Source organism: Falco naumanni, chromosome 7 (assembly GCF_017639655.2).
Source record: "Falco naumanni isolate bFalNau1 chromosome 7, bFalNau1.pat, whole genome shotgun sequence".
NCBI classification, from domain to species: Eukaryota; Metazoa; Chordata; class Aves; order Falconiformes; family Falconidae; genus Falco; species Falco naumanni.
Window position 1 is genome coordinate 53,310,118 of NC_054060.1, and position 19,534 is coordinate 53,329,651.

General features: G+C 40.0%; 1 protein-coding gene across 3 annotated transcripts in view; it reads right to left on the reverse strand.

The window, feature by feature from the left end:
* Positions 1-18,408, reverse strand: part of PALS1 (protein associated with LIN7 1, MAGUK family member) — a 59,638-nt gene extending 41,230 nt beyond the window's left edge. The window contains exons 1-3 of one of the 3 annotated variants that reach the window (XM_040600790.1): positions 18,271-18,408; positions 17,324-17,379; positions 4,194-4,328 (exon numbers count right to left, since the gene is read on the reverse strand). The gene's annotated coding sequence lies outside the window, so the exon portion shown is untranslated. The remainder of the gene's footprint in view (positions 1-4,193; positions 4,329-17,323; positions 17,380-18,270) is intronic. The other 2 variants (XM_040600786.1, XM_040600784.1) reach the window with 2 other exon arrangements.
* Between the last annotated feature and the right edge of the window lie 1,126 nt (positions 18,409-19,534).

The window sequence follows — 19,534 nt, forward strand, 5'->3', positions numbered from 1 at the left end:
AGACTTCTGAACAAGCCTATACCATCTAGTAACTTAAAGTTTCACAGGTCATGAGGAAAATCTGTAGAAAAATAATTTATGTAACATTATTACCAACATTTCACTATAGGGTGTGAAATATCTAATGTTTTGTAAATAAGCTACATTACTAGACTTCATAATAAAAATGCATGAGAAAGCTTCACAAAGACTATAAAGGTGTAACATTAGAGACCTTCTGTACCTTATAAAAACAGTCTGTCTCTTTCCTATTAAATGTAAGGGGACTCTTGGGCCTAATGTTAACAATCAGTTACACAAATTAAGATAAAACCCTGGCAGGAACATACTCACTTCTGCAAACCGAGTCCAAAACATAAGCAATGTGGCTGCAGAGCTCCTCCACAGTTCAACTCTTTTGCTAACACAAAGAAAGTACATTCAGCTTCTGAAACCTTGTTAAAGCACATGTTCTTTTTATTAAGGAAACATTAGATAATTGTGATAAATTCACAGGAATGTAAGACTCCTTTCTACGTGAAGAGAAGAAAACTTTATTTGTATGTAGTGGTGCAACAATCCTGTCTAGAAAGCCTTGTCATCACTTGAGCTGTTGAATGAAGATACTACAAGCTACATACATCTTTCTGTAGAACTCTAAAATTGTGCTAAGAAACAGACTCGGCATCTAGGAAGGTGGAATTCAGCAGAAACCTCTCCTTGCCTAAAATCATGGAGTGAATCTTCTAGCGCAATGAACTTCCAACAAAGCATATAAACTTGAGCAAGTGTTTCCTCTCAATTCTTACACTAATCAAGCTGAAGATGACTCTTCAAACAGTGTTAAAAAACGTTGTTTAAAAACAATCTTCTCCTTTGGTAGCATCTTTAAAGCCTTCTTCCCTCCCCTAATTTGAAAGTTGAAAACTGAACACTGAATTTTTGCTTCTTATAGTAATTCTCAGTGATCTTTATTCTGTGTCAATGAAATGGATAACAGCTAAATAGGTTAGCCTATACTTTACACTTGCTTGCATTAACAAGTACACAATTACTCCTTAAAAAACAACCAAAACACCCCAACAAACCACAAAACACTAAAGCCAACACAAATTTTGCCCCACAATTAGAACTTACTAAAGGGTCTGACAACTAGAACAAGTTCCATAAACTCGTATTTCCTGCTACTAACCACTGCAATAGAGAAAATTCTAACAGCAAGAGAAAACAGAAATCAATCCAGGAACAGCCAGTCTTCCTAGTTTTCTGTACAAGTTCAGGATTCACTAATTTGTCCCACTTCACCTTTCACGTGTATTTTTTACTGTCATAACACATGAAACAGGTTTCTCAACAGAAAAGTGGTAAGATATTTGAACACCTCTTTACTTGAAGTGTCTGTGCATAAAAATTAAATCAAAATCTAATGGATGCAAGATAATGAAATTTCTCTACAATAGGTAAAGTTTTCCTCCTGCTGCCAATGTCAGATCTCAGCAATTCAGGTATTTTGTAATGGGAAAACAGGAAGAGAGGTAGAACAACTTCAACTCATGAATGCAGTATATCTTTGCATTTCACCACTCGGTGAAGTACACCATATAGGTATTATACAAAAGAGCACTAACATTAAGAATACATTCAAAAAAGTTATTGAGCAATACTTAGAAGAATCAATCATGCACCCAACCCCTTAAACAAATAGTGAAGATTAAGTTTGTAAAAAGTTCTTCATACCAGTGATGCAAACATGTTTATATGCACTACACCAACATAGCTGATAAATATCTTTAAAGAATACATCACAATACTTTATTGCCCCAATATATAGAACTCTGTCATCAGGTACTTCTGAATCAGAAAGTAAGAACTCTATGTCCTAAAACAATCCCAAAGACATGAACTGTAAAAAAAAAAAGTCATTTTTACAGCCACTTTAGGTAGCAGCATCTTCAGTGATCATTGCTTAGTTTCATTCCAAAAGAACCATAGTATTGACTCCTTTGAAACAATCTTATTGTAAGTTTGAGCTTCTTAAGAACACACTGATGCCATCCAACTGAAGACAAACTGCTATTAAATTCAAAACCCTAGAGCCAAATTTCCCATAATTAAGCTTATTTAAGAATGTAAGCTGCATATTTGGCAGTTCTACTTTGGGTTAAAAAATAAAGCCCTCAGTAAATTAGCCTTTAACAGGTTTTGCTGCATTAATCCTTTGAATAAAAAGAACCATAACACTCTGGACATATGGTACTTCTTTCTTAAATGCACATTTACATAACTGTAGAAATATGAACTTTTGAGTGGAAGTATGACTTTGTAAATTCTTCAGCAAAATTATTAGCCTGGCTGTTGCCCTCTTATGCAGAGGCCACAGACAAGTGTTTTCCTCTAGCGGTGGAGACAAATCAGTAATATCAACATCAGTCTTATGTACAAGACTGCATTGGCAACATTCTGTGACACTGAAGCATTCTGAAAAAGTGTTACAATTATGAAGTTATCCCAAACAAAACAGATTATTAAAATATGCCACAAATACTGGCATTCACCATCAATGATGCAGTCAGAACAGCCTGAAATATTCTCAGTGCTTTCGCCTCAAAATTGGTAGTCTTGCCCTGTTGCAAAAGCAAGTGTCAAGACATCAATTGCTGCTGCACAGATCAGCACCAGAAGTTGTGTACGCAGCAAGGACAAATCTTGGTTTTTTTCTGAGAAAAGCCTGAGAAAGGAATAAAAATGCAGGGGAGTAAAAAAGCAGAGTCTAGAACTAAATGATATGGAAAGAAGCTCATAATTGGAGAAACTACACTATTTTTTCATTCAAGCAATCACCAAAAGAATAGCAAAGTTGAATTACTCTAAACTCCCTGCTTGTATAAAAAGCAGAATCCAGTGTCAGAGCGCAAGGCTAAGACAACAGAACAGACAGCAAGAGAACTAACTGGATATGGGGCTCAGTGCCAATATCAGCATTTCTATACACTGCTTGGGAAGCTGTCACTGTCTTTATACAGTTTTAAAGATCAAAGGGATCAGCCAAATTTTAACAGTAAAGAGTGAAAGCTGTTGTCCACTGGAAGAGCTAAACCATTTCCTCTGTGTGACACAGGGGTGGGACAAAAGAAACTATTTTCTCTGAATCAGGTGTAAGAAATGTGATGAAAATTAAACTGAAAAGACTATCTATACAGAAATTATAACAATCTAGTCTGGTGCATCCACCTTGTAAGCAACAGGAAAAAGCTGCAAAGTTGGCAGAGAAAAACCTTCAAATATCACTGCAAAGCACCAGAGCTGTAATAACAGCATAACACTTGTGTGTTCAGTGCAGTAACCCTATGAAAAAGTCAGGTTTTACAGAAGGGATTTCAGCTGAGAAACTTCATCCAGACCCTAAGCATACACATCTGTAGCATCTGACAAGCAGCAAGAACTCTAGTTACTCCATGTCCGTGCTTTTGCACTACAAAGCTTGAAAATACTTGGTCCTTTTCTTGCCTAGCAATTTTAAAGAGACTTGACAAGCTGAAATGGGAAACCAATTTTCCTAAACATACTTTTTCAAGATTGCACAGCAGCAAATTCTCACAATGCACTGGAGCAACACAGCTGCAATTTCAGGATGCAACAATACATACCACCCAATGCCTCAACATACATATATCCATGTTTCAGAACAATCTCTACTTCTTCCTACCAGTTTTCCCACTTGAGCTTAGAATATGATTCTGTAAGATGGAGACATCCTTCACCTTACTCCAAACCCCTTTCCTCACTTCCTTTACACTGGCTTTGCCATCGCTAGAGCTCTCCAAGAGCCAGCATAGTGGGATAATATGGCAGAAAAACCAGCAGAAAGATGCCTCCCATTCTCAGTAGCAAACTGCTCTAATAAGACCATCTGCCCATAAAACAATGGTCTCTCTTCATCACCAAACCAACTGCGATTTTTTGATGAGTTACAGATTTTTAAAAGCTGAATTGTTACCAACTCTTAGTGGGTATAGAAGAGCCAGTTTATACCTAAAAACCAAAAAAAAAATCAGACAAAATGCGCACAACAAAATTCCATGTGCTAGTGTTTAAGTCTAAGAACACATAAAATCCAAAACCACTCCAGAAAGGTGCTGTGTGATCAGCAACAAATGATTCAGGAATAGAGAAGTACCTCAAGGTAAAAGAAAGAGATTAAGATACATGCTTACCTTGCATGTCAGATAAAAATCAAGATGGCAGTGAATGCTACCTGCTTTCTCAATTTCAGAATAACTTTGCAAACACGGATTTAGGACTAGGATTAGGATTTTTGGGTCCCACCTACAAGTGGGAGCTTCTGGGCTCTGGCAAAAATAAGAATTATAGAATCCATTACAATGCAATCCAATAATGCCTCCCAATGCAAATAAGACTACTATTTAAGCAGTATTGTCTTCATGTCTACCTGAATTGTTGCAGACTATTTTAAATTATTTGTCAATGGCATTTTTTCAAATATATTAGGTCACACTATGAGGAAAACACTTGATGCTTTCTTCTGAAAATGGGACTAGTCTCTATGAAGATAAATCGATCAACATGATTTATAGACATTAGGGAGCTTCAGCTTTTTCTTAAGCAAATAAAACAATGCACACTTTCAGCCAGAATAGGTTTTACTCCTTTTCTTAAAAGAGCCAGAAAGGCCTAAAGATCTGTAATGTCAATTAGAGAGACATAACAAGGCTTACACGTGAAACAAAGGAAATAAACAGATGTACAGTTAAGCAACAGCCTACAGAAGTTAGATCATGCTTTTTTAATTAAACAACAGGTTATTCAACAAAAGTTAGAGCAAAAACCTGGTTTGCTTACAAAAGTCATTACTTCAAGATTGTATTAAGGGCAGTGCACAAAAAGATCCAAACAGCTGCGTAAACTAAAAAAAGACACCCAAATACAAGGATATAATTTTAATCAAGCCATTACACATCTATAGCAGCTAAATAATTTTGTTAGGACAATGCTTCAGGCTTCCTCAACTCCCCAGCTCAAGGGGAGGGATGTCAGGACCTCAGACTGTCTCAGGGTTTTTTTCCAACCAGTAATTTTTTTTCACCACAGGACTGAGTAAGTATAATCAGGAGGTCTGGCATGACCACAGGTCAATTAAAAACAATTTTCACCACTCACTATAACAGTTGAAACAAACTACATTTTAAACCTGCAATAAAAATACTTAGTCAACATTCCCAGTGAGCAGCAAGAGACTGGGAAACTGCGCAATGACAAAGCCTGCAGATATGAGTTTAAGAGGACTAAGATCAAGTGACACTGTAAAGTCCCTGGGTCTGGCACAACTGACAGTGGCCTGAAATTGATAAACCATGTTGAATTTAATTTCTGTTTGTGCTCGGCTAACTAGGCTCTCCAAGTTCTTGATGACTTACTAGCTCAGACACCTGCATTTTAATCATGAGTAAAGAGAACAGGGCTCTCTAAAAACAGATTGCTCCCTGCCTGACACTCCAGTACATCCCACAGTATGGCTCTGCAGGTTCCTGGCCAGGTGGTAGGCTACGGTCCCTTGGCATCAACCTTAAATTCTTTTACTCATTAGAACACACAACTGTTGTTCCTACAGATACCATATAGTCCAATTATGAAGCCATTTAAAACAGTCTTTCAGGCAGTTGGGTAGACTGAAAACACTATTAATACAGAATTTTAACTGGGAATTGAAATGTCCCATACTAGGCCAGTCATATCAGTTTTGGGAAGAGTTTTGTCACAGTAAGAAAGTTCAAAAAGTAACAGCAGATGCTGCCATTCTATATTTTCCATTTGTCAGATGTACAAAACCAAGTCTTCATGGCTCAGAATTCCTTTCAGACTAGAGATCAAGAGGTCTCTAGAAATATGAAACAGGATTTCTAAAATTATTTCTACAGTTTATAAAAGCCTGACAGGTTAGCCCAACTTCTAACCCAGCAGGTACACTGTGAATAACAGCACTGGCATCTTACTTGAAAGCAGCTCCTCTGATGACTGTACCAATACCTCAGAGAGAGGTTTTTCATTAGCATCTCTGCATATTACTTTCTTTTCCTTTTCCTTTCCTTTCTTTTCTACCACCCCTCTGAACACTCATTACATGCACTCTGTGTGATGCTAGGAAAAAACCCAAGGTTTCAAGATTATGCTTTGTAATTCTGCAGAGTGAGAACATGGTCCTTGAGGGCAAGAACCTATTTAATACTGAGATTTCTTCAGTTAGTAGTAGTGGGGGGAAAAAAAAAACACCAAACCCAAGCAAAAAGCCCAGATACTTTTCCTGAACAAGCTAGGAATCCTACAACAACTTTACCATTTTGCTGGAACCTAAATCCTAAACATGTAAACCAACAGTCACTTTTTCAAATAACATCAGAAAAATACTGAACAAGAGCTGCAACACTGTTCACATGCCAATTACTCAGAGCAATCAACTGGCAATTTTGATCAATGGGTTTAATATTTAGTGCCAAATCAACCAATTGTGTTAGTGAGACAAATCAAAGCAGGTATATCTGCTTTTCTGAGTCTTGACAGTTTCTAAATTTTATCATTACTTTTTACAATCATCTACTTAGGAAACAGAAAAATTTCGGGATATAGATTATCCATGGTCTATTATTTCTGTTTTGTCACTTCAAACAATTATTACAATTGAATTTATGTCAGGTTATACCTTAAAACCATTTGAAAATAATCAATGCAGCAGCCTTTAGTAACTGTTACTGGAAACAACAGACTAATCACCCAGGAACCCAAATACTTCCAATAATACATTCAATTTTCCAAGTTAAGTCTACAATTTTTGCTTTAAAGCTGCAGAAATTTACTTTAATAATCAAAGCAACCATTCCATCCTTCTGACACACCTGTTTACGAGAAACACTGTACAATAAAACAGTTTTATCCCACTCAATTTACAGAAACCATCTGAACAGAGTTTAGTTCTCTAGTCCCCAGTGACTGCAAATCATCTCAGCAATGCAGGCAAAGAATTTTGTTCCAGCACTACCAATGCTACCATGCCTGTAATAACAAAACTTATATTTGCAAAGCAGAAATAATAGAGCAAAACTAGGAAAGTTTAGTTCTCCCACAGTTTGGGAAGTTTTAGGTATCCCACAGATGGTCAGATTTCATCCACCACTTCCAGGGCTTCTGGAACTTGAACCAAAAGCTTCACATGCCCTTTTCCAATTCACCAATCAGTTGAAGATACTTACCAATCTGGGATTTGTTTTCAACCTGAAGCCAGCTGACATTTTGTATTAGAAAACCATTTACTCAGATTTATCTAGAGAAGAACATCCAACAGAATCAGCATCCATAACCTTTTTGTTACTTTGAAAAGATATATTCATTATTATGAGAAGATATAACTATTTCGAGATATTTAGCATATTTTTAATCTGAATGTTGGCTGAGTTCCAGAAAAAAAAAAATAAATCACCTAACAAATTAAGTATTGAAATCAGAAACTATTATTTGATGCCAGTAAGATTTATGAATATCTTAACACTCCACTAACTCAAATCATCCCAAGTATGCACCTATATTCTTTCAAGACCAGTTCTGGAATTCTGAATACAAACACAAGGGGTATTTATTAAAGAACTTCAAGTTCTAACAAGCTAAACCCATAAATGTATTTCTAATGCTTTCTTATTCCTCCTATTCCTTACTCCTCTAAACTTTAAGCAAATAGCTCCCATGCGCAGTATTTCAGTCTTTCTTTGGGTAATGTCTCTGTTTTTCTTTTGGTTCTGCACACCCTCTGTTTTGTGTATATTGAATTGACGCAGTGCATTTTTGGATGGTTCTACACTGGAAGTCCAGAAACCAAAGCCAGTACAAATTCTACCTGCTAAATAAAAATTTTCACAAATATACCTGTAAGAGTATACTAATATAATGATATATGAATCCTTGATACCTGCAATGGTGTAATGGTCACCAATAATATGCTTGATTGTTTATGGATTTCTTGAAGTACAGGTCAGAAGTCAGACATGAAATTTGGTGCAAAGAGATAATAAATTATTTGTCCTTGTGTTGTTTTTTCAAATAAAGTATAAAATAAGGCTCCATAAGAGACTGAGCTGAAAGGACAGCAAGCTTAAAGATGTTGATAGACAAGCTCTAGCAAATCTTGTTGTAGCAGATTAAGTTACTATCCTCAGCTATAGACTCTGCTCCCATCAGAAGTCACTGATCCCAAAAGCAGAGTTGGCAGAGGAGCATGTGCTGACACCTCAGCCACTTCAGTGCTAAAACTAGGATCTTAGTTTGTGTCAGATATTACACTATGAGCTGTAATGACTGAGAAACAAGCACTTTGCTAATTCTGCAAATGATGAACTAGAGCAGAGGAGCTGAGTAGGGAAAGGTAAAAAAAATGAGATCACCAAATCTGAGAAGTTTCCCAGAGCTATAGCTGCAATCTAAAATTCTTCTGAAGCAGCCAGAATTAATGTGCCATTTGCCATAAACCCATCCAAGAATAAAAAACACACTCTCACCAAAAGGTGTCAGAAGCACAATGTGAACTGTTAAACAGTTTGTAATTAACAGGCACTGATTAGTCATGTTATGTACCTTAACAGCTGAATACTCAATTTCATATCACTTTAAGAAATCAGGAACTGAAGTTTCGCATGGAATTTTAATTATCACATGAAGTCTCAACTACAGAAGTTATAAGGAGCACTAACACACCAAAGAGCAGCATTAAATATCTTTCTAAGACTTGACAAGAGCGTGCACTTAAAAGGGAACACAAACTAGCCTAGATTTACTGCCTAGCCACTTAGCTATGCACTGCATTCATTAAATATTTGTATAGAAAAGACTTCAAAAATATTGACAGAAGGAGAAGCTGTATGAAGTTCTCACCAACAGAAGTCATAAACTGGCATAGGGGACAAAGTATTATGTAAATTCAAGTTTGGAACTGAAGTCGTTAAATTTAAAAAACATATATGCAATTACAGAATACTTCATTACTACCTAAGTGTTATTTCAGATGTTATACAACCTGACAAGTAAAATTCTTGAAATTTGTACTGTGCAGTTATCACCCTAGTATTTTTCATTAGGATTAAATACATACACAATTTATAAACCTTATATGAAGAACAACCAGCCATGGAAACCACACTCAAGGCTTCAAAATAAGCCTAACTATTAACTTCTGTAAATTGTCCCCTCCCATCCACCTTTTAATGAGGTTTTTAAGCTTCTAAGATTCCTCTGCTTTTCCAAACAAGTATGTCATACAAATTTCAAGTTCAACATCATGCAGAGGGCCCTATCTAGCTTTGCACATTGTCCACTGATCAAAACTAAGCCATCAACATGGAATCTCAAATGAGACCAAATACTACTTTTTTGTAGAGAGGAGTTCACAGTTATTGTATTATTATTGTATTATTATTGTATTGTTACATTATTTCATTAATCTCTTGCTGAGATTTTTCAACTGTACAGTTCCCCCTTTTTAAAAGAAACCTCAAAAAACCCCAGCTTGTTACATGCTTGTAGCCCAGTCTAGCACAGTATCTGATTGAGGTAATTACCATATTTTTACAGAACAAATTTCAGTAAGGTGCAAACCACTGTTTTTGGCTCTTTAGGATAACACTATAGAAATGCCCCTAATGCAGGGATCCTCAAACTTTTTAAACAGGGGCTGGCACGTGGATGAAGTGGCAGGCAGTCACCTGCGGCTGCTTGGTCGTCGTCCCCCCCCCCCCAACGGGGTGTGTGTGTGTGTCTGTAAATACCGGGGCCAGACTGAGGACCCTGGAGGCCCGTATCCAGCCCGTGGGCTGTAGTTTGAGGACCCCTGCCCTAATGAGTCAGGTCAATGGTCCATCAAGCTCAGAACTAACTCTCCATGTGACAGTGGCAACCACACACACTGTTTAGGGATAACCTGTGCATCCAGAATTTCAATTGTTACAGAATCATTGAATCATTTAGGTTGGAAAACACCTTTAAGATCATTGAGTCCAACCATTAACCGAGCATTGCCAAAACATTAGATCATACATCTCTGACTATTCAACTACGAACCATTAAATGTATCTGCTCTCTTGGAATCTGTATAACCCCTTTTTTGAACACGCTGGTATCTGTTGCCTCCACAAACTCCTATGGCAGTAAGTCAGTAGTTCACCATCCAGTATGTGAAATACCAGATTTTATCTGCTATAAACCTACCATTTTAATCAACTGCATCCTGCATTTATAAGATCCACAGCTTCCATGGATTTTTTTTTTCTAAAACCTCCATCACATCCCATTCCAACTAAAGGGTTCCAGTCTTTCTGAGAAAGTCTCTTCTTGTAAGGCTCCATCCCTGATTGTGTTAGTTGCCTTTTTCCTTCTTTTTTTTTTTTTTAAATTCTGCTGTGTACTTCCTTTAAATGCAGAGACCTGAACTGTACATAAGAATGAAGACAGCAGGGTTTTGCATAGCTGCAGTATGATGTCTTCTGTCATCTTAATGCCTTTCCTGATATGTTTAGCATTTTGTTGGCTTCCTGGCTGCCATTCACACTACAAAGCACAGTGAACAGACACTATGGATAAAGATAACTTTCTCCACAGTTCTACAGAAACCAGGAGTCTGGTCCAATTTTATTACACTTCACAGACATCCCACCATACAGTTGCTAAGAATTATTTCTTGAGCTCCTGGCACTGAACTACTCTGCACAGTACTAGATGATAGTCATCATCATGTCCCATAAAAAGCTATTCCTGTTGAACTTCACTCTTATTGCAGAAAAAATTGCCACTGAAATAGAAGGGGTATCTTTGAATATATCAAAGCTGTAATAAAAGGTAAAAGAACACAAGCACCATAAGATCTAAAGCAGAACCAGGACAGTACTGCAAAAAGAAAGAAATGTGAAGTATAGGTAGTTTTACAAGCCAATCCAACCTTAAGACACAAAGAAAGAAAAAGCAAAAGGTCGTAAGACTTAATATATAGCAATGGTGTGAACATTCAACACAGAGAACCTCTGTTTCCTTCCCAATACTGTCCATCTTCTCTATTTAGAGAGAGGAGACTGAGAAAGATTCATGTTTGAAGGTTGCAGAAGGAAAGAATGCGAGAAAACGAGCAACAGGAAAGTTGCCAAAAAAAGCAGCGGCAAAAATGTAACAAGTTCCTACTAAATCAGGAAAGATCCAAGGGAAAAGAAATATCATGACTATTCAAAATTGACCATATGACTACTCCCAATAGCAATAGGCTTATAGTCTTAAAATTAAAAAGAAATAGTTTAATCTAAAAGTTACTTCATAAGCAATAATCTGACATAACTCCTAACTGCTGCTTCAAAACATCACGGAAATAGATGCAGTGTTCTCTTTTTCAGTCAAGAAGAAATAGCTCTTCGTTGCACTTCATTCTGACTTCTTACTTGAAAATTGGCAAAAGCTTAAAGAAAGTAATGACCTACAAGACATCAAAATAACTAGTCTTGAATAGCTTTTTGCTGTTCTGTCATCTTAAAACCATCCTCAGAATTTTTTCTTTTGGGAGGAAGGACAAGTGACATTTACTTTTTTGATTCCTAGCTTTCCTTGGGACACACTTTCAGCTTTATATCTTGCTTGATGAGCCAATGAACAAACAAGAAATTTAAGTAGGCTGAAAGGTAGAAAAATGTCCACCTGACTGTAGAATCCTCAGATTGCCACTTTCCTCCTCTTTCCACTGAAGCCAAGTAACTTGCCTCTTCAGAGTTCTAGCTAGCCCTCATCGTATCAGCTTGATGCAACACACTTTGTCAGGAAGTGGTTGATGATAACAGCTGAAGTTTTGAGAGGAGATCACAACACACACTAAGTAAGTATTCTACAAACAGGCAAGAACTAAATTAATTGATAATTCAGTAGAAGTCCCCAGATATAACAAGAATTTAGGCTCACAATCATTTTTAATGCTGTTTATACTCTTAAAAACAACAAAAAAATTGAAACAGACTATTCCATTACTCAAAACCAATAGTGCTGGGCTCATAAGTCATTTAGTCAGTCAGCCCAACAAGACAATGCTGAGCTGATCAGCTTTTACCTCACTTTAAGACACTGTGCTAATTCCTCCTTGTAAGTAATTAATTAGGTTGCTAATTTAGAACACATCCTGATTGCTGGAAAAAAATGAAATGGTAAGAGCTTGTACTCTGTTGATTTTAATTATCCTACAACAAAAATCACCGTCTTTAAATACATATATCCAGTTCCATTTCAACTCTCTCTCCTAACATTTGAGAACTTCTAATACCGTTCAAACAAAATGTAAATGCCACTGCATAGTGGCACTAAGCAATTCCATCACCGCTTGATCCTACAGGAACTGATTCTGCAGAAAGCATGTGATGTCCACTCATGTTATATTCTCCCACTAACACAGGACTAAGTTTGTCTGCTGACATCATATGCCCTTTCAGACATTGGGAAGAAGAGATTTGCTCTCTGGAAACAAGGAAATACATAAATATAATACAAACCAAAACTTATCGGTTTGAAACCTCAATGCTTAACTGAAAGCATGAGCTTTCCCTTCAGAGATGAGAAAATATTTAGAAAAATAGGACATACCACAGGCATTAGCAACACATTCTCTTAACCAATACAAGACATGCAGTTAATTTCTATAGCATGCAATGCAGTTATCTGTAACACAGTTTTTCTACAAAAACAACTTTAATTATCTTAGCCAAGGTGCACTGCTTTAATCCATGATTAATCTATCTCATTTCATTAACAGTAGCTGACAAGTGAATCACAGTTTGATAAAACAAGACAAACAAGGGCAACCATAAGTTCTCAACCATGACACTGCAGGAACACTGCATGATCCAATATTAAGGTCAAGCCTTAGCTTTATGCATAGAGGTATCAAATTCTAAAGAAAAAGTTGTCATGGTGTGCTGAAAAATTTAACTTGGTACCACAACCACCATGCAGAAAAACATGTTTCCCACTCTACATTTCTCCTCTGCCACAATGAAGACCAGCTTCTAAACAGAAGTGATTAGCAGAAGGCATTACTGAAGCATACTGCCTTCACTGACCTTAACTGCAAAGATCATCCCAGTTAAAAGAACACTTGGGTTTAAATTTGAATATTCAGATGAGAGCTGACTGCTATCTCCCTGCCACCCAAACCAAGATAAAGATTTGGCTCCAGGGAAATTGACAGGTCACAGGAAACATCAACAGTGAAGACATTTCTCTCAATAGCATTTCTACCAAGACATCATACCTGTTATAGTTTACCTGCCTTCAGCCTTGAACAAAGTGAACTTTTAAAGTTACATTACTCTTTTGTATACACCTCATTAAACACAAGTCACTCCTATGACATCATACTGCTAACAGTAGCTCACACATTTCAACAGTATATTATAAAGACTGCTGTTGATACATAAGAACTAACTCTTTCAGGCATTAGTATACATTGTCCTCCTTTGATCTCACACATTTGTACTCAGAATGCCACTTAACACTACTGGTACCTAAATAAATACTTCTTTTCCAGCCTCTCCTTCCTGACTTTTAAAATACACACTTATCCTTGGAAATAGACTCTGAATGCATACAGGCACCTCCCAGCACCAGGTCAAAGAGCAGCTGCTGAGGTTGCACTGGCACTTCCCAGTTAACGAAGGGTTTTAGTTTTCCTGCATTTGACTTTCTAAGGAGCTTGGAGATAACCCTGAACAACTTCACACTATGAAAATAAGTCAATTCACACTGAACACTCATATTACAGCTGATGCACATACACAGCTATGTGCTTTAGATGCTAACATACTGACTTTTATTTGTGACTATTATCACAATTGAGTACTCCCAATGCCTTTTGTAAAGGACCATTTAACTGTCCTATCACTTTTAATACATCCTTACCACAAATTGCTTCTGGTTCTGAACTACTTTAAAAAAAAAAAAACAAACACACACAAACATTCGAGAGCCTTCCAAATCATCCGTTATGGCCAAATGACCAAGTATGACATTCCAACAGTTTCCCCAGAAAATGAATCCTGATACAAGGCAAGAATGAAACTTATGGTTTGGTTTCTGTCTTACTTTTTTTAAGAATTATCTTTTCCAACAACTTCCATCTATTACATCATCTATTCTTTCGTTAGATCTTTGCAGGAGAGGAGTAGTTTATTTTCTATGCTGATAAAGTACAGCAAATTCAGATACTAAAATTTATGATTAACAACCACGAGCTGCACTGTCATATGTATCAAGTATCAAGCCTTGTCCCTAATCCTAGGCAAGAAATTTAGAAAATGAAAGACTAGAGGCAAAATCAATTACTAAAAACGTTAACATAAAATCACATTAACTATTTTTTACTCATTTTTATTTTAGAAGACAATTATGGCCAACCAGAAGAGACGCATGATGCATCAGGCAAATCACGAAACAGAAGGCACTGAGGTAATTTTTTAGTAATAAGATAATAATTATAGGTATGTTGAAACAATTACATTTTTGTATCTGATTATTTGGCATCTTATAAGAAAGCAGATCCATGAAAGAATCTAAATGCCACGCCACTAACTAGACTCCACAACCCACAGATAAGGAACCAAGCTCCGCTCCACAATGAAAAGTGTTAATAACCACACAAGTAGGAACTGGCCAAGTCAGCCAAGATAATCTTAAAGAGAAACACAAGAGATTCAAGTCTCCAGAATATCACACTATGCTAGGAATAAAAAAACCCCAACCAACCAACAACAACATCCCTTTCACTTTCATCTGCTCTTTCAACACTGCCTGTAACAAGGAGACCTGGGTTCATACCATCAATCTGTACTTGATCATACTTCTTGCCAGCCACTCCCTGGGCTATATACCAAACTTGCTCCTTTTCAGGGAATCTTACTCTTCAAAATGAAACTGGCTGGTGTCTGGAAGCACCTCACACCCAAACACCCAGCGGCCTGAGAGTTAAGCCATTCCCTTTGGGAATGGACAGATGAGGGTTTCGTGTTCCTCCAACCAGTAGAAGGATTTGAACCCAAATCTCAACATACTGGGCAGGTACTCGAACAGTTTACTCGTATGTAAAGAAATGCAACATCACATCCTTTTTCTGCCAAAAGAGAAGAGTGTAAGATTAGGCCTTTCTGTGTTTCCTGCTTCACAGAATAGAAGCATTCCTTGTACAATTGTGCATTAATAATGGTATCTCTGTTTGCTTTCTAATTTAACTGATGCAAGCTTTGAGAGTTACAGCATTTTTCTCTTCCCACACAGCTACGTATTAGTATGCAATTAGATCCTCCTGCAGTATAAAACAAGCCTTTACCAACAGATATACATAGTTTATCACCTCTGGTTAAAAAAAACAAAACAAAAAAACCAACCCCAAACTTACTTTAAAATTGACTGGTATATAAACTACTTGGTTATAATTTCCTCTTTTTGTTTAGCACTCTGCTTCATACTTTACTGAATATACTTTACATCTGAACTATACTTAAAATACTTTGTCATAGAGCTGTACTGGGAGTGCAGGAAGGAGGACATGTACACAAAATGCTTCTTTTGTCAGAATAGTTGTATTGAAGACAGCTCCAAAACAGGTAACTATACTAGAAAAATCTTTTTGCCAGCATACCTGATTTTAAAGAACAGTATAAACTGTTTCCGCTAATTGAGTTTTACATCGCAGACATAGCAGTAAAACTTTTCAAATATACAGATGCCTCTCTCTGCCCATTAATAAAAGGAAAACAATAGAGCAGTATTTAATGAATATTTACAAAAAGCCTTGAGGTTTTCTGCTGAATGACCAAAGCAGTAATTAGTGTTTCAAATATCGTAATGTCAAGCCTTTCTGCAACACTACCTGTCACACTAAGAAAGGACTTTAAAAAAAAAAGGCAGTTGATAAGCAGCAGGCTGTTTGAAATCTTAGCTTTCAGCATTCTGAAAGCCTAACACTGTAAAAGGAATGCATTTAATTAAAAGTGTAAACTGGAAAAAAAAATGGTAGCTGTAACAGGTATTACAATTGTTAACATCTGACACTAAGATCCAGTCTATGAGGAGACATCATAACAGAATTTACATCTAAAAATGCCACAGAATTTTTAAAAGCTTGCAACTTCAAAGTATAGCAAGAGATTTTAATTAAAAAGCAAATGGAAGTGCTAGCAAAATATAATTCTTTACATCAGAAAATATATATACGGACACATGAACTTCAGACTACATTTACATTTTCTGCATCCATAACCTTCAGCATGAATTCTAACCTCTACATCACATTTTTACTGCTTCCACATCACATACTGCTGTGGTAACAAAAGATACCCGACACCTCTTAATGGCCTGAGTAACTACTGCAGATTGCCAAGACATCTAAAGCAGTCCAGTGAAGAAATATTTTGACTTTTCTATGTAAGTTCAGATATTTTGAAAGGAAATCTAATAAAAGCTATGTAAAACTACCATCTTTTACCATCACCTAATTCTATATAGCAAAAAATACCATCTACTGCTATTCCACACACTGCAAGGCAAAATGATACACGTGGAAGGACGTAAAACCTGAAAGAACCACTTTGAAAAGGGTTAAGGGATCATATATTAACATTTAACTCTGTACTACTTTATTAACAGTAATGTTAATTAAATTTAACATGTAGCACACTGGTTCACAAAGTGCTGCAATATAAATATTTGATGCCTTGTTAAACCGTGTATGATACTAACCATTAGTTAAGCTTTTAACACGTGAAATACTGAATTTTTTTGGATGGCAGCATGTTGGAAAACAGTTTGTATGTGTATAAACCAGCCAGACTCTAAAATGCTGGACATTTAGAATTGTAATAACACCTCCAAGATGATTATAAGAAAAAAGATGTTTTGCATGTGAAAATTCAGAGGACCGACTAAAACCAAAACACTGCAGGCTCAGACGCCTAATTAAGGACCATCCACACACAGATATCCTATTTTTGAAAAAAAATTGAGGGAAAACACCTCAGTGCTCCAAAAAGATAGAGAGATCCCTTTAAGACATAGGAAACTGTGCACTGAGGCAGCAGACACTTAGGTAAGACCACCACCAGTCACCCCTCAGAAGTTTGACTGCAGTCACTGATGTATCATCACTTACCTAGACTTCAAGTATTTTGTTCTGCTCAGTGAACTACGGAGGTGGTTTATGCCCAAATAATTCCATTACAGAGGCTTTAAGCGTTCCCTTTTAAAAGAAAAAGTCCTCACAGCACTAGTTGATACTTACTGCTTTTAGTATTCCGCATTAAGTTCTTTTTCAGGGATCTGTCCCACGCGAGACATCTAAGTTAGAACACGATTATTTTAGGCAATTTTTTTAAAATGATTTCCAAGAAGGTCGAAGGCGGGTTAATTTAATTTTCTTGTGCAGCCTGTCCCAGCAAGCTGGCGGTCCCCGCGGTCTTTGTTGCCGGCGGGGCAGCGCCCGCCGCAGCGCGGCCTCAGTCCGGGGGGCGCCCGCGCCGCCACTGCCAGCGCTCCGCGGGAACCGGGCGCTCCAAGGCCGGTACGCGCGTTACCTGCTGCCGACCGCAAAATACACTAGAAGTTACTCATATTCCGCCAACTTGACCCTGCAAAGCTTCACAAACCCGTACGAAGCGCCCCCTTCACCCAGCCACCGTTTCCAAACGGAACTGCCAGAAGATCAGCAGCACCCGGGGGGACACCGCAAGTTTCTCCCCTCGCCCAAACGCAGCACCCCCGCCCCGAACAGGCGGAGGAAGCGCACGGCCGAACACGGGACGGTTTTCTTACAACCGGCGGGCCTAAGCCCGCGGCGCCTGCCCCGAGGCGCCCCGAGGGAGCGGAGCCGCAGGAGCGGCCCTCAGGGCCGGCCGGCCGCCCCCCGCCCGCCACGCTCCCGGCAGCGGCTCCGGGCGCCCCGCGGCGCAGGCACCTGTAGCCGCCGCCGCTGCCGGAGCCGCCCCTCCCGGCCGCGCCACAGCCCGGACCGTCGCCCGGCGGGACGCGGGCACCGACGGCGTCCCCCGAGAGCCGCTCAGCCTGGCTCGGCCCCGCCGCCGCGCCCGGCCCCGGCCCGGCCGGACCCCCAGGCCTGTGCAGGCGCTGCGGCCGCGGGGGAGGCTCCCCGGCGAGCCGAGCCGAGGCTGGCGGCTCCGCGGCGGGACCTGTTGCTCTCACGCCGGGCGCGAGAACGGGGACCGCGCTCACCGTCCTTCCTTCGCCGCCGCCGCCGCCACGCTCCGGCCCGGCCGCCGACTGCAAGTCAGGGTCGCGCACACCCCGCGGCGCCTCGCCACCCTGCCCGCGGAGCCACCCGCCTACAGCCCCCGCAGAGCTGCGCAGCCGCCGCCAAGCCCGGCCCGGCCCAGCCCAGCCCTGCCCCCCCTGGCCGCGCCCGGCGCCGGCCGCCAGTCCCGCCCCGCCGAGCCGCGCAGGCGCGGAGCCGCCCCACAGCCGCCGCCGGGGCCGCGCCGGCCGCCCGAGGGGGAGGGGAGCGGGGCGGGGCTGGGCGGGCGCCCTCTGTCGGGCGGGGGCGCGGTGCCCCCAGCGGGCGCCAAACGGCTGGCGGGTGGCGGGAAGGGCTGTCCTCTAGGGCCCTTGAGGGGCTGCGGAGGGCATGGACAGCTTCCGCGTCTCCACGCTCCCGCAGCCATGTCCTATCTCTCCACCACGGCGCTCTCAGTCCCGGGGAGGCACCGCCACAGGAGCCGCTGTGCCCTGAAGGGAGCTGGCTGGCTCGCCAGGGCTGTGGCCTGCACCTTCCTCCTCTCTCTCCCCTCCGGCTGCCGCCTCCTGCCGGCTGTGCCTGCTGCAGCTGGCCTGTGCCCTGTGCCAGCCATGCCGCTGCAGCCCCTGTCTCCTCCACCCTCCTCGTCGTCCCCCCGTTCTCCTTGCACTGCTGCTGAAGCTGCAGCCCAAGCTTGCATGTCCCAGCCAGGCCGGGTCCTGTTGTGGGAAGAAAAAATGCCTACTCCCACCTCCCTGATAGCCCAGGCCACCTCTGGAAGACCTGAGGGAGGCTGAGGGCCGGAAGGGGCCCAGAACACAGTGTCTGGGAGAATGAAGGAAAATGGGATGTTAAAGGTAATTCTACCAGGCTGCTTATAGCTGTGTTTTACAGGACCAGGGGAAACATATTCAGAACTGCAGTTTAGTTTGAGCTGAAAGCTGCATTCCCACCCCTGGTTTTTCAGGCTAGTCTGCCAAGATCATCGCCTGAGACATTAGAAGAAATATTCCATGTAACAAGACCAGAAAAAAAGCTTTCTTAGATCACTTAAAAGTACTAAAGAGATACCTGTTCACTCCATCTCTCCTTGCTTCAGTTTAACCATTTATAAATCTGTGCCATTTAACGCTGTATCCTTCTCCATAGTAAAATCCAGACGCAGACTTTCAACTTCCTATAATTTTACCCTACACCATGTTTTCTTTAGATCTGTTCTAAAGACAGACACACAGTCCAATTTCC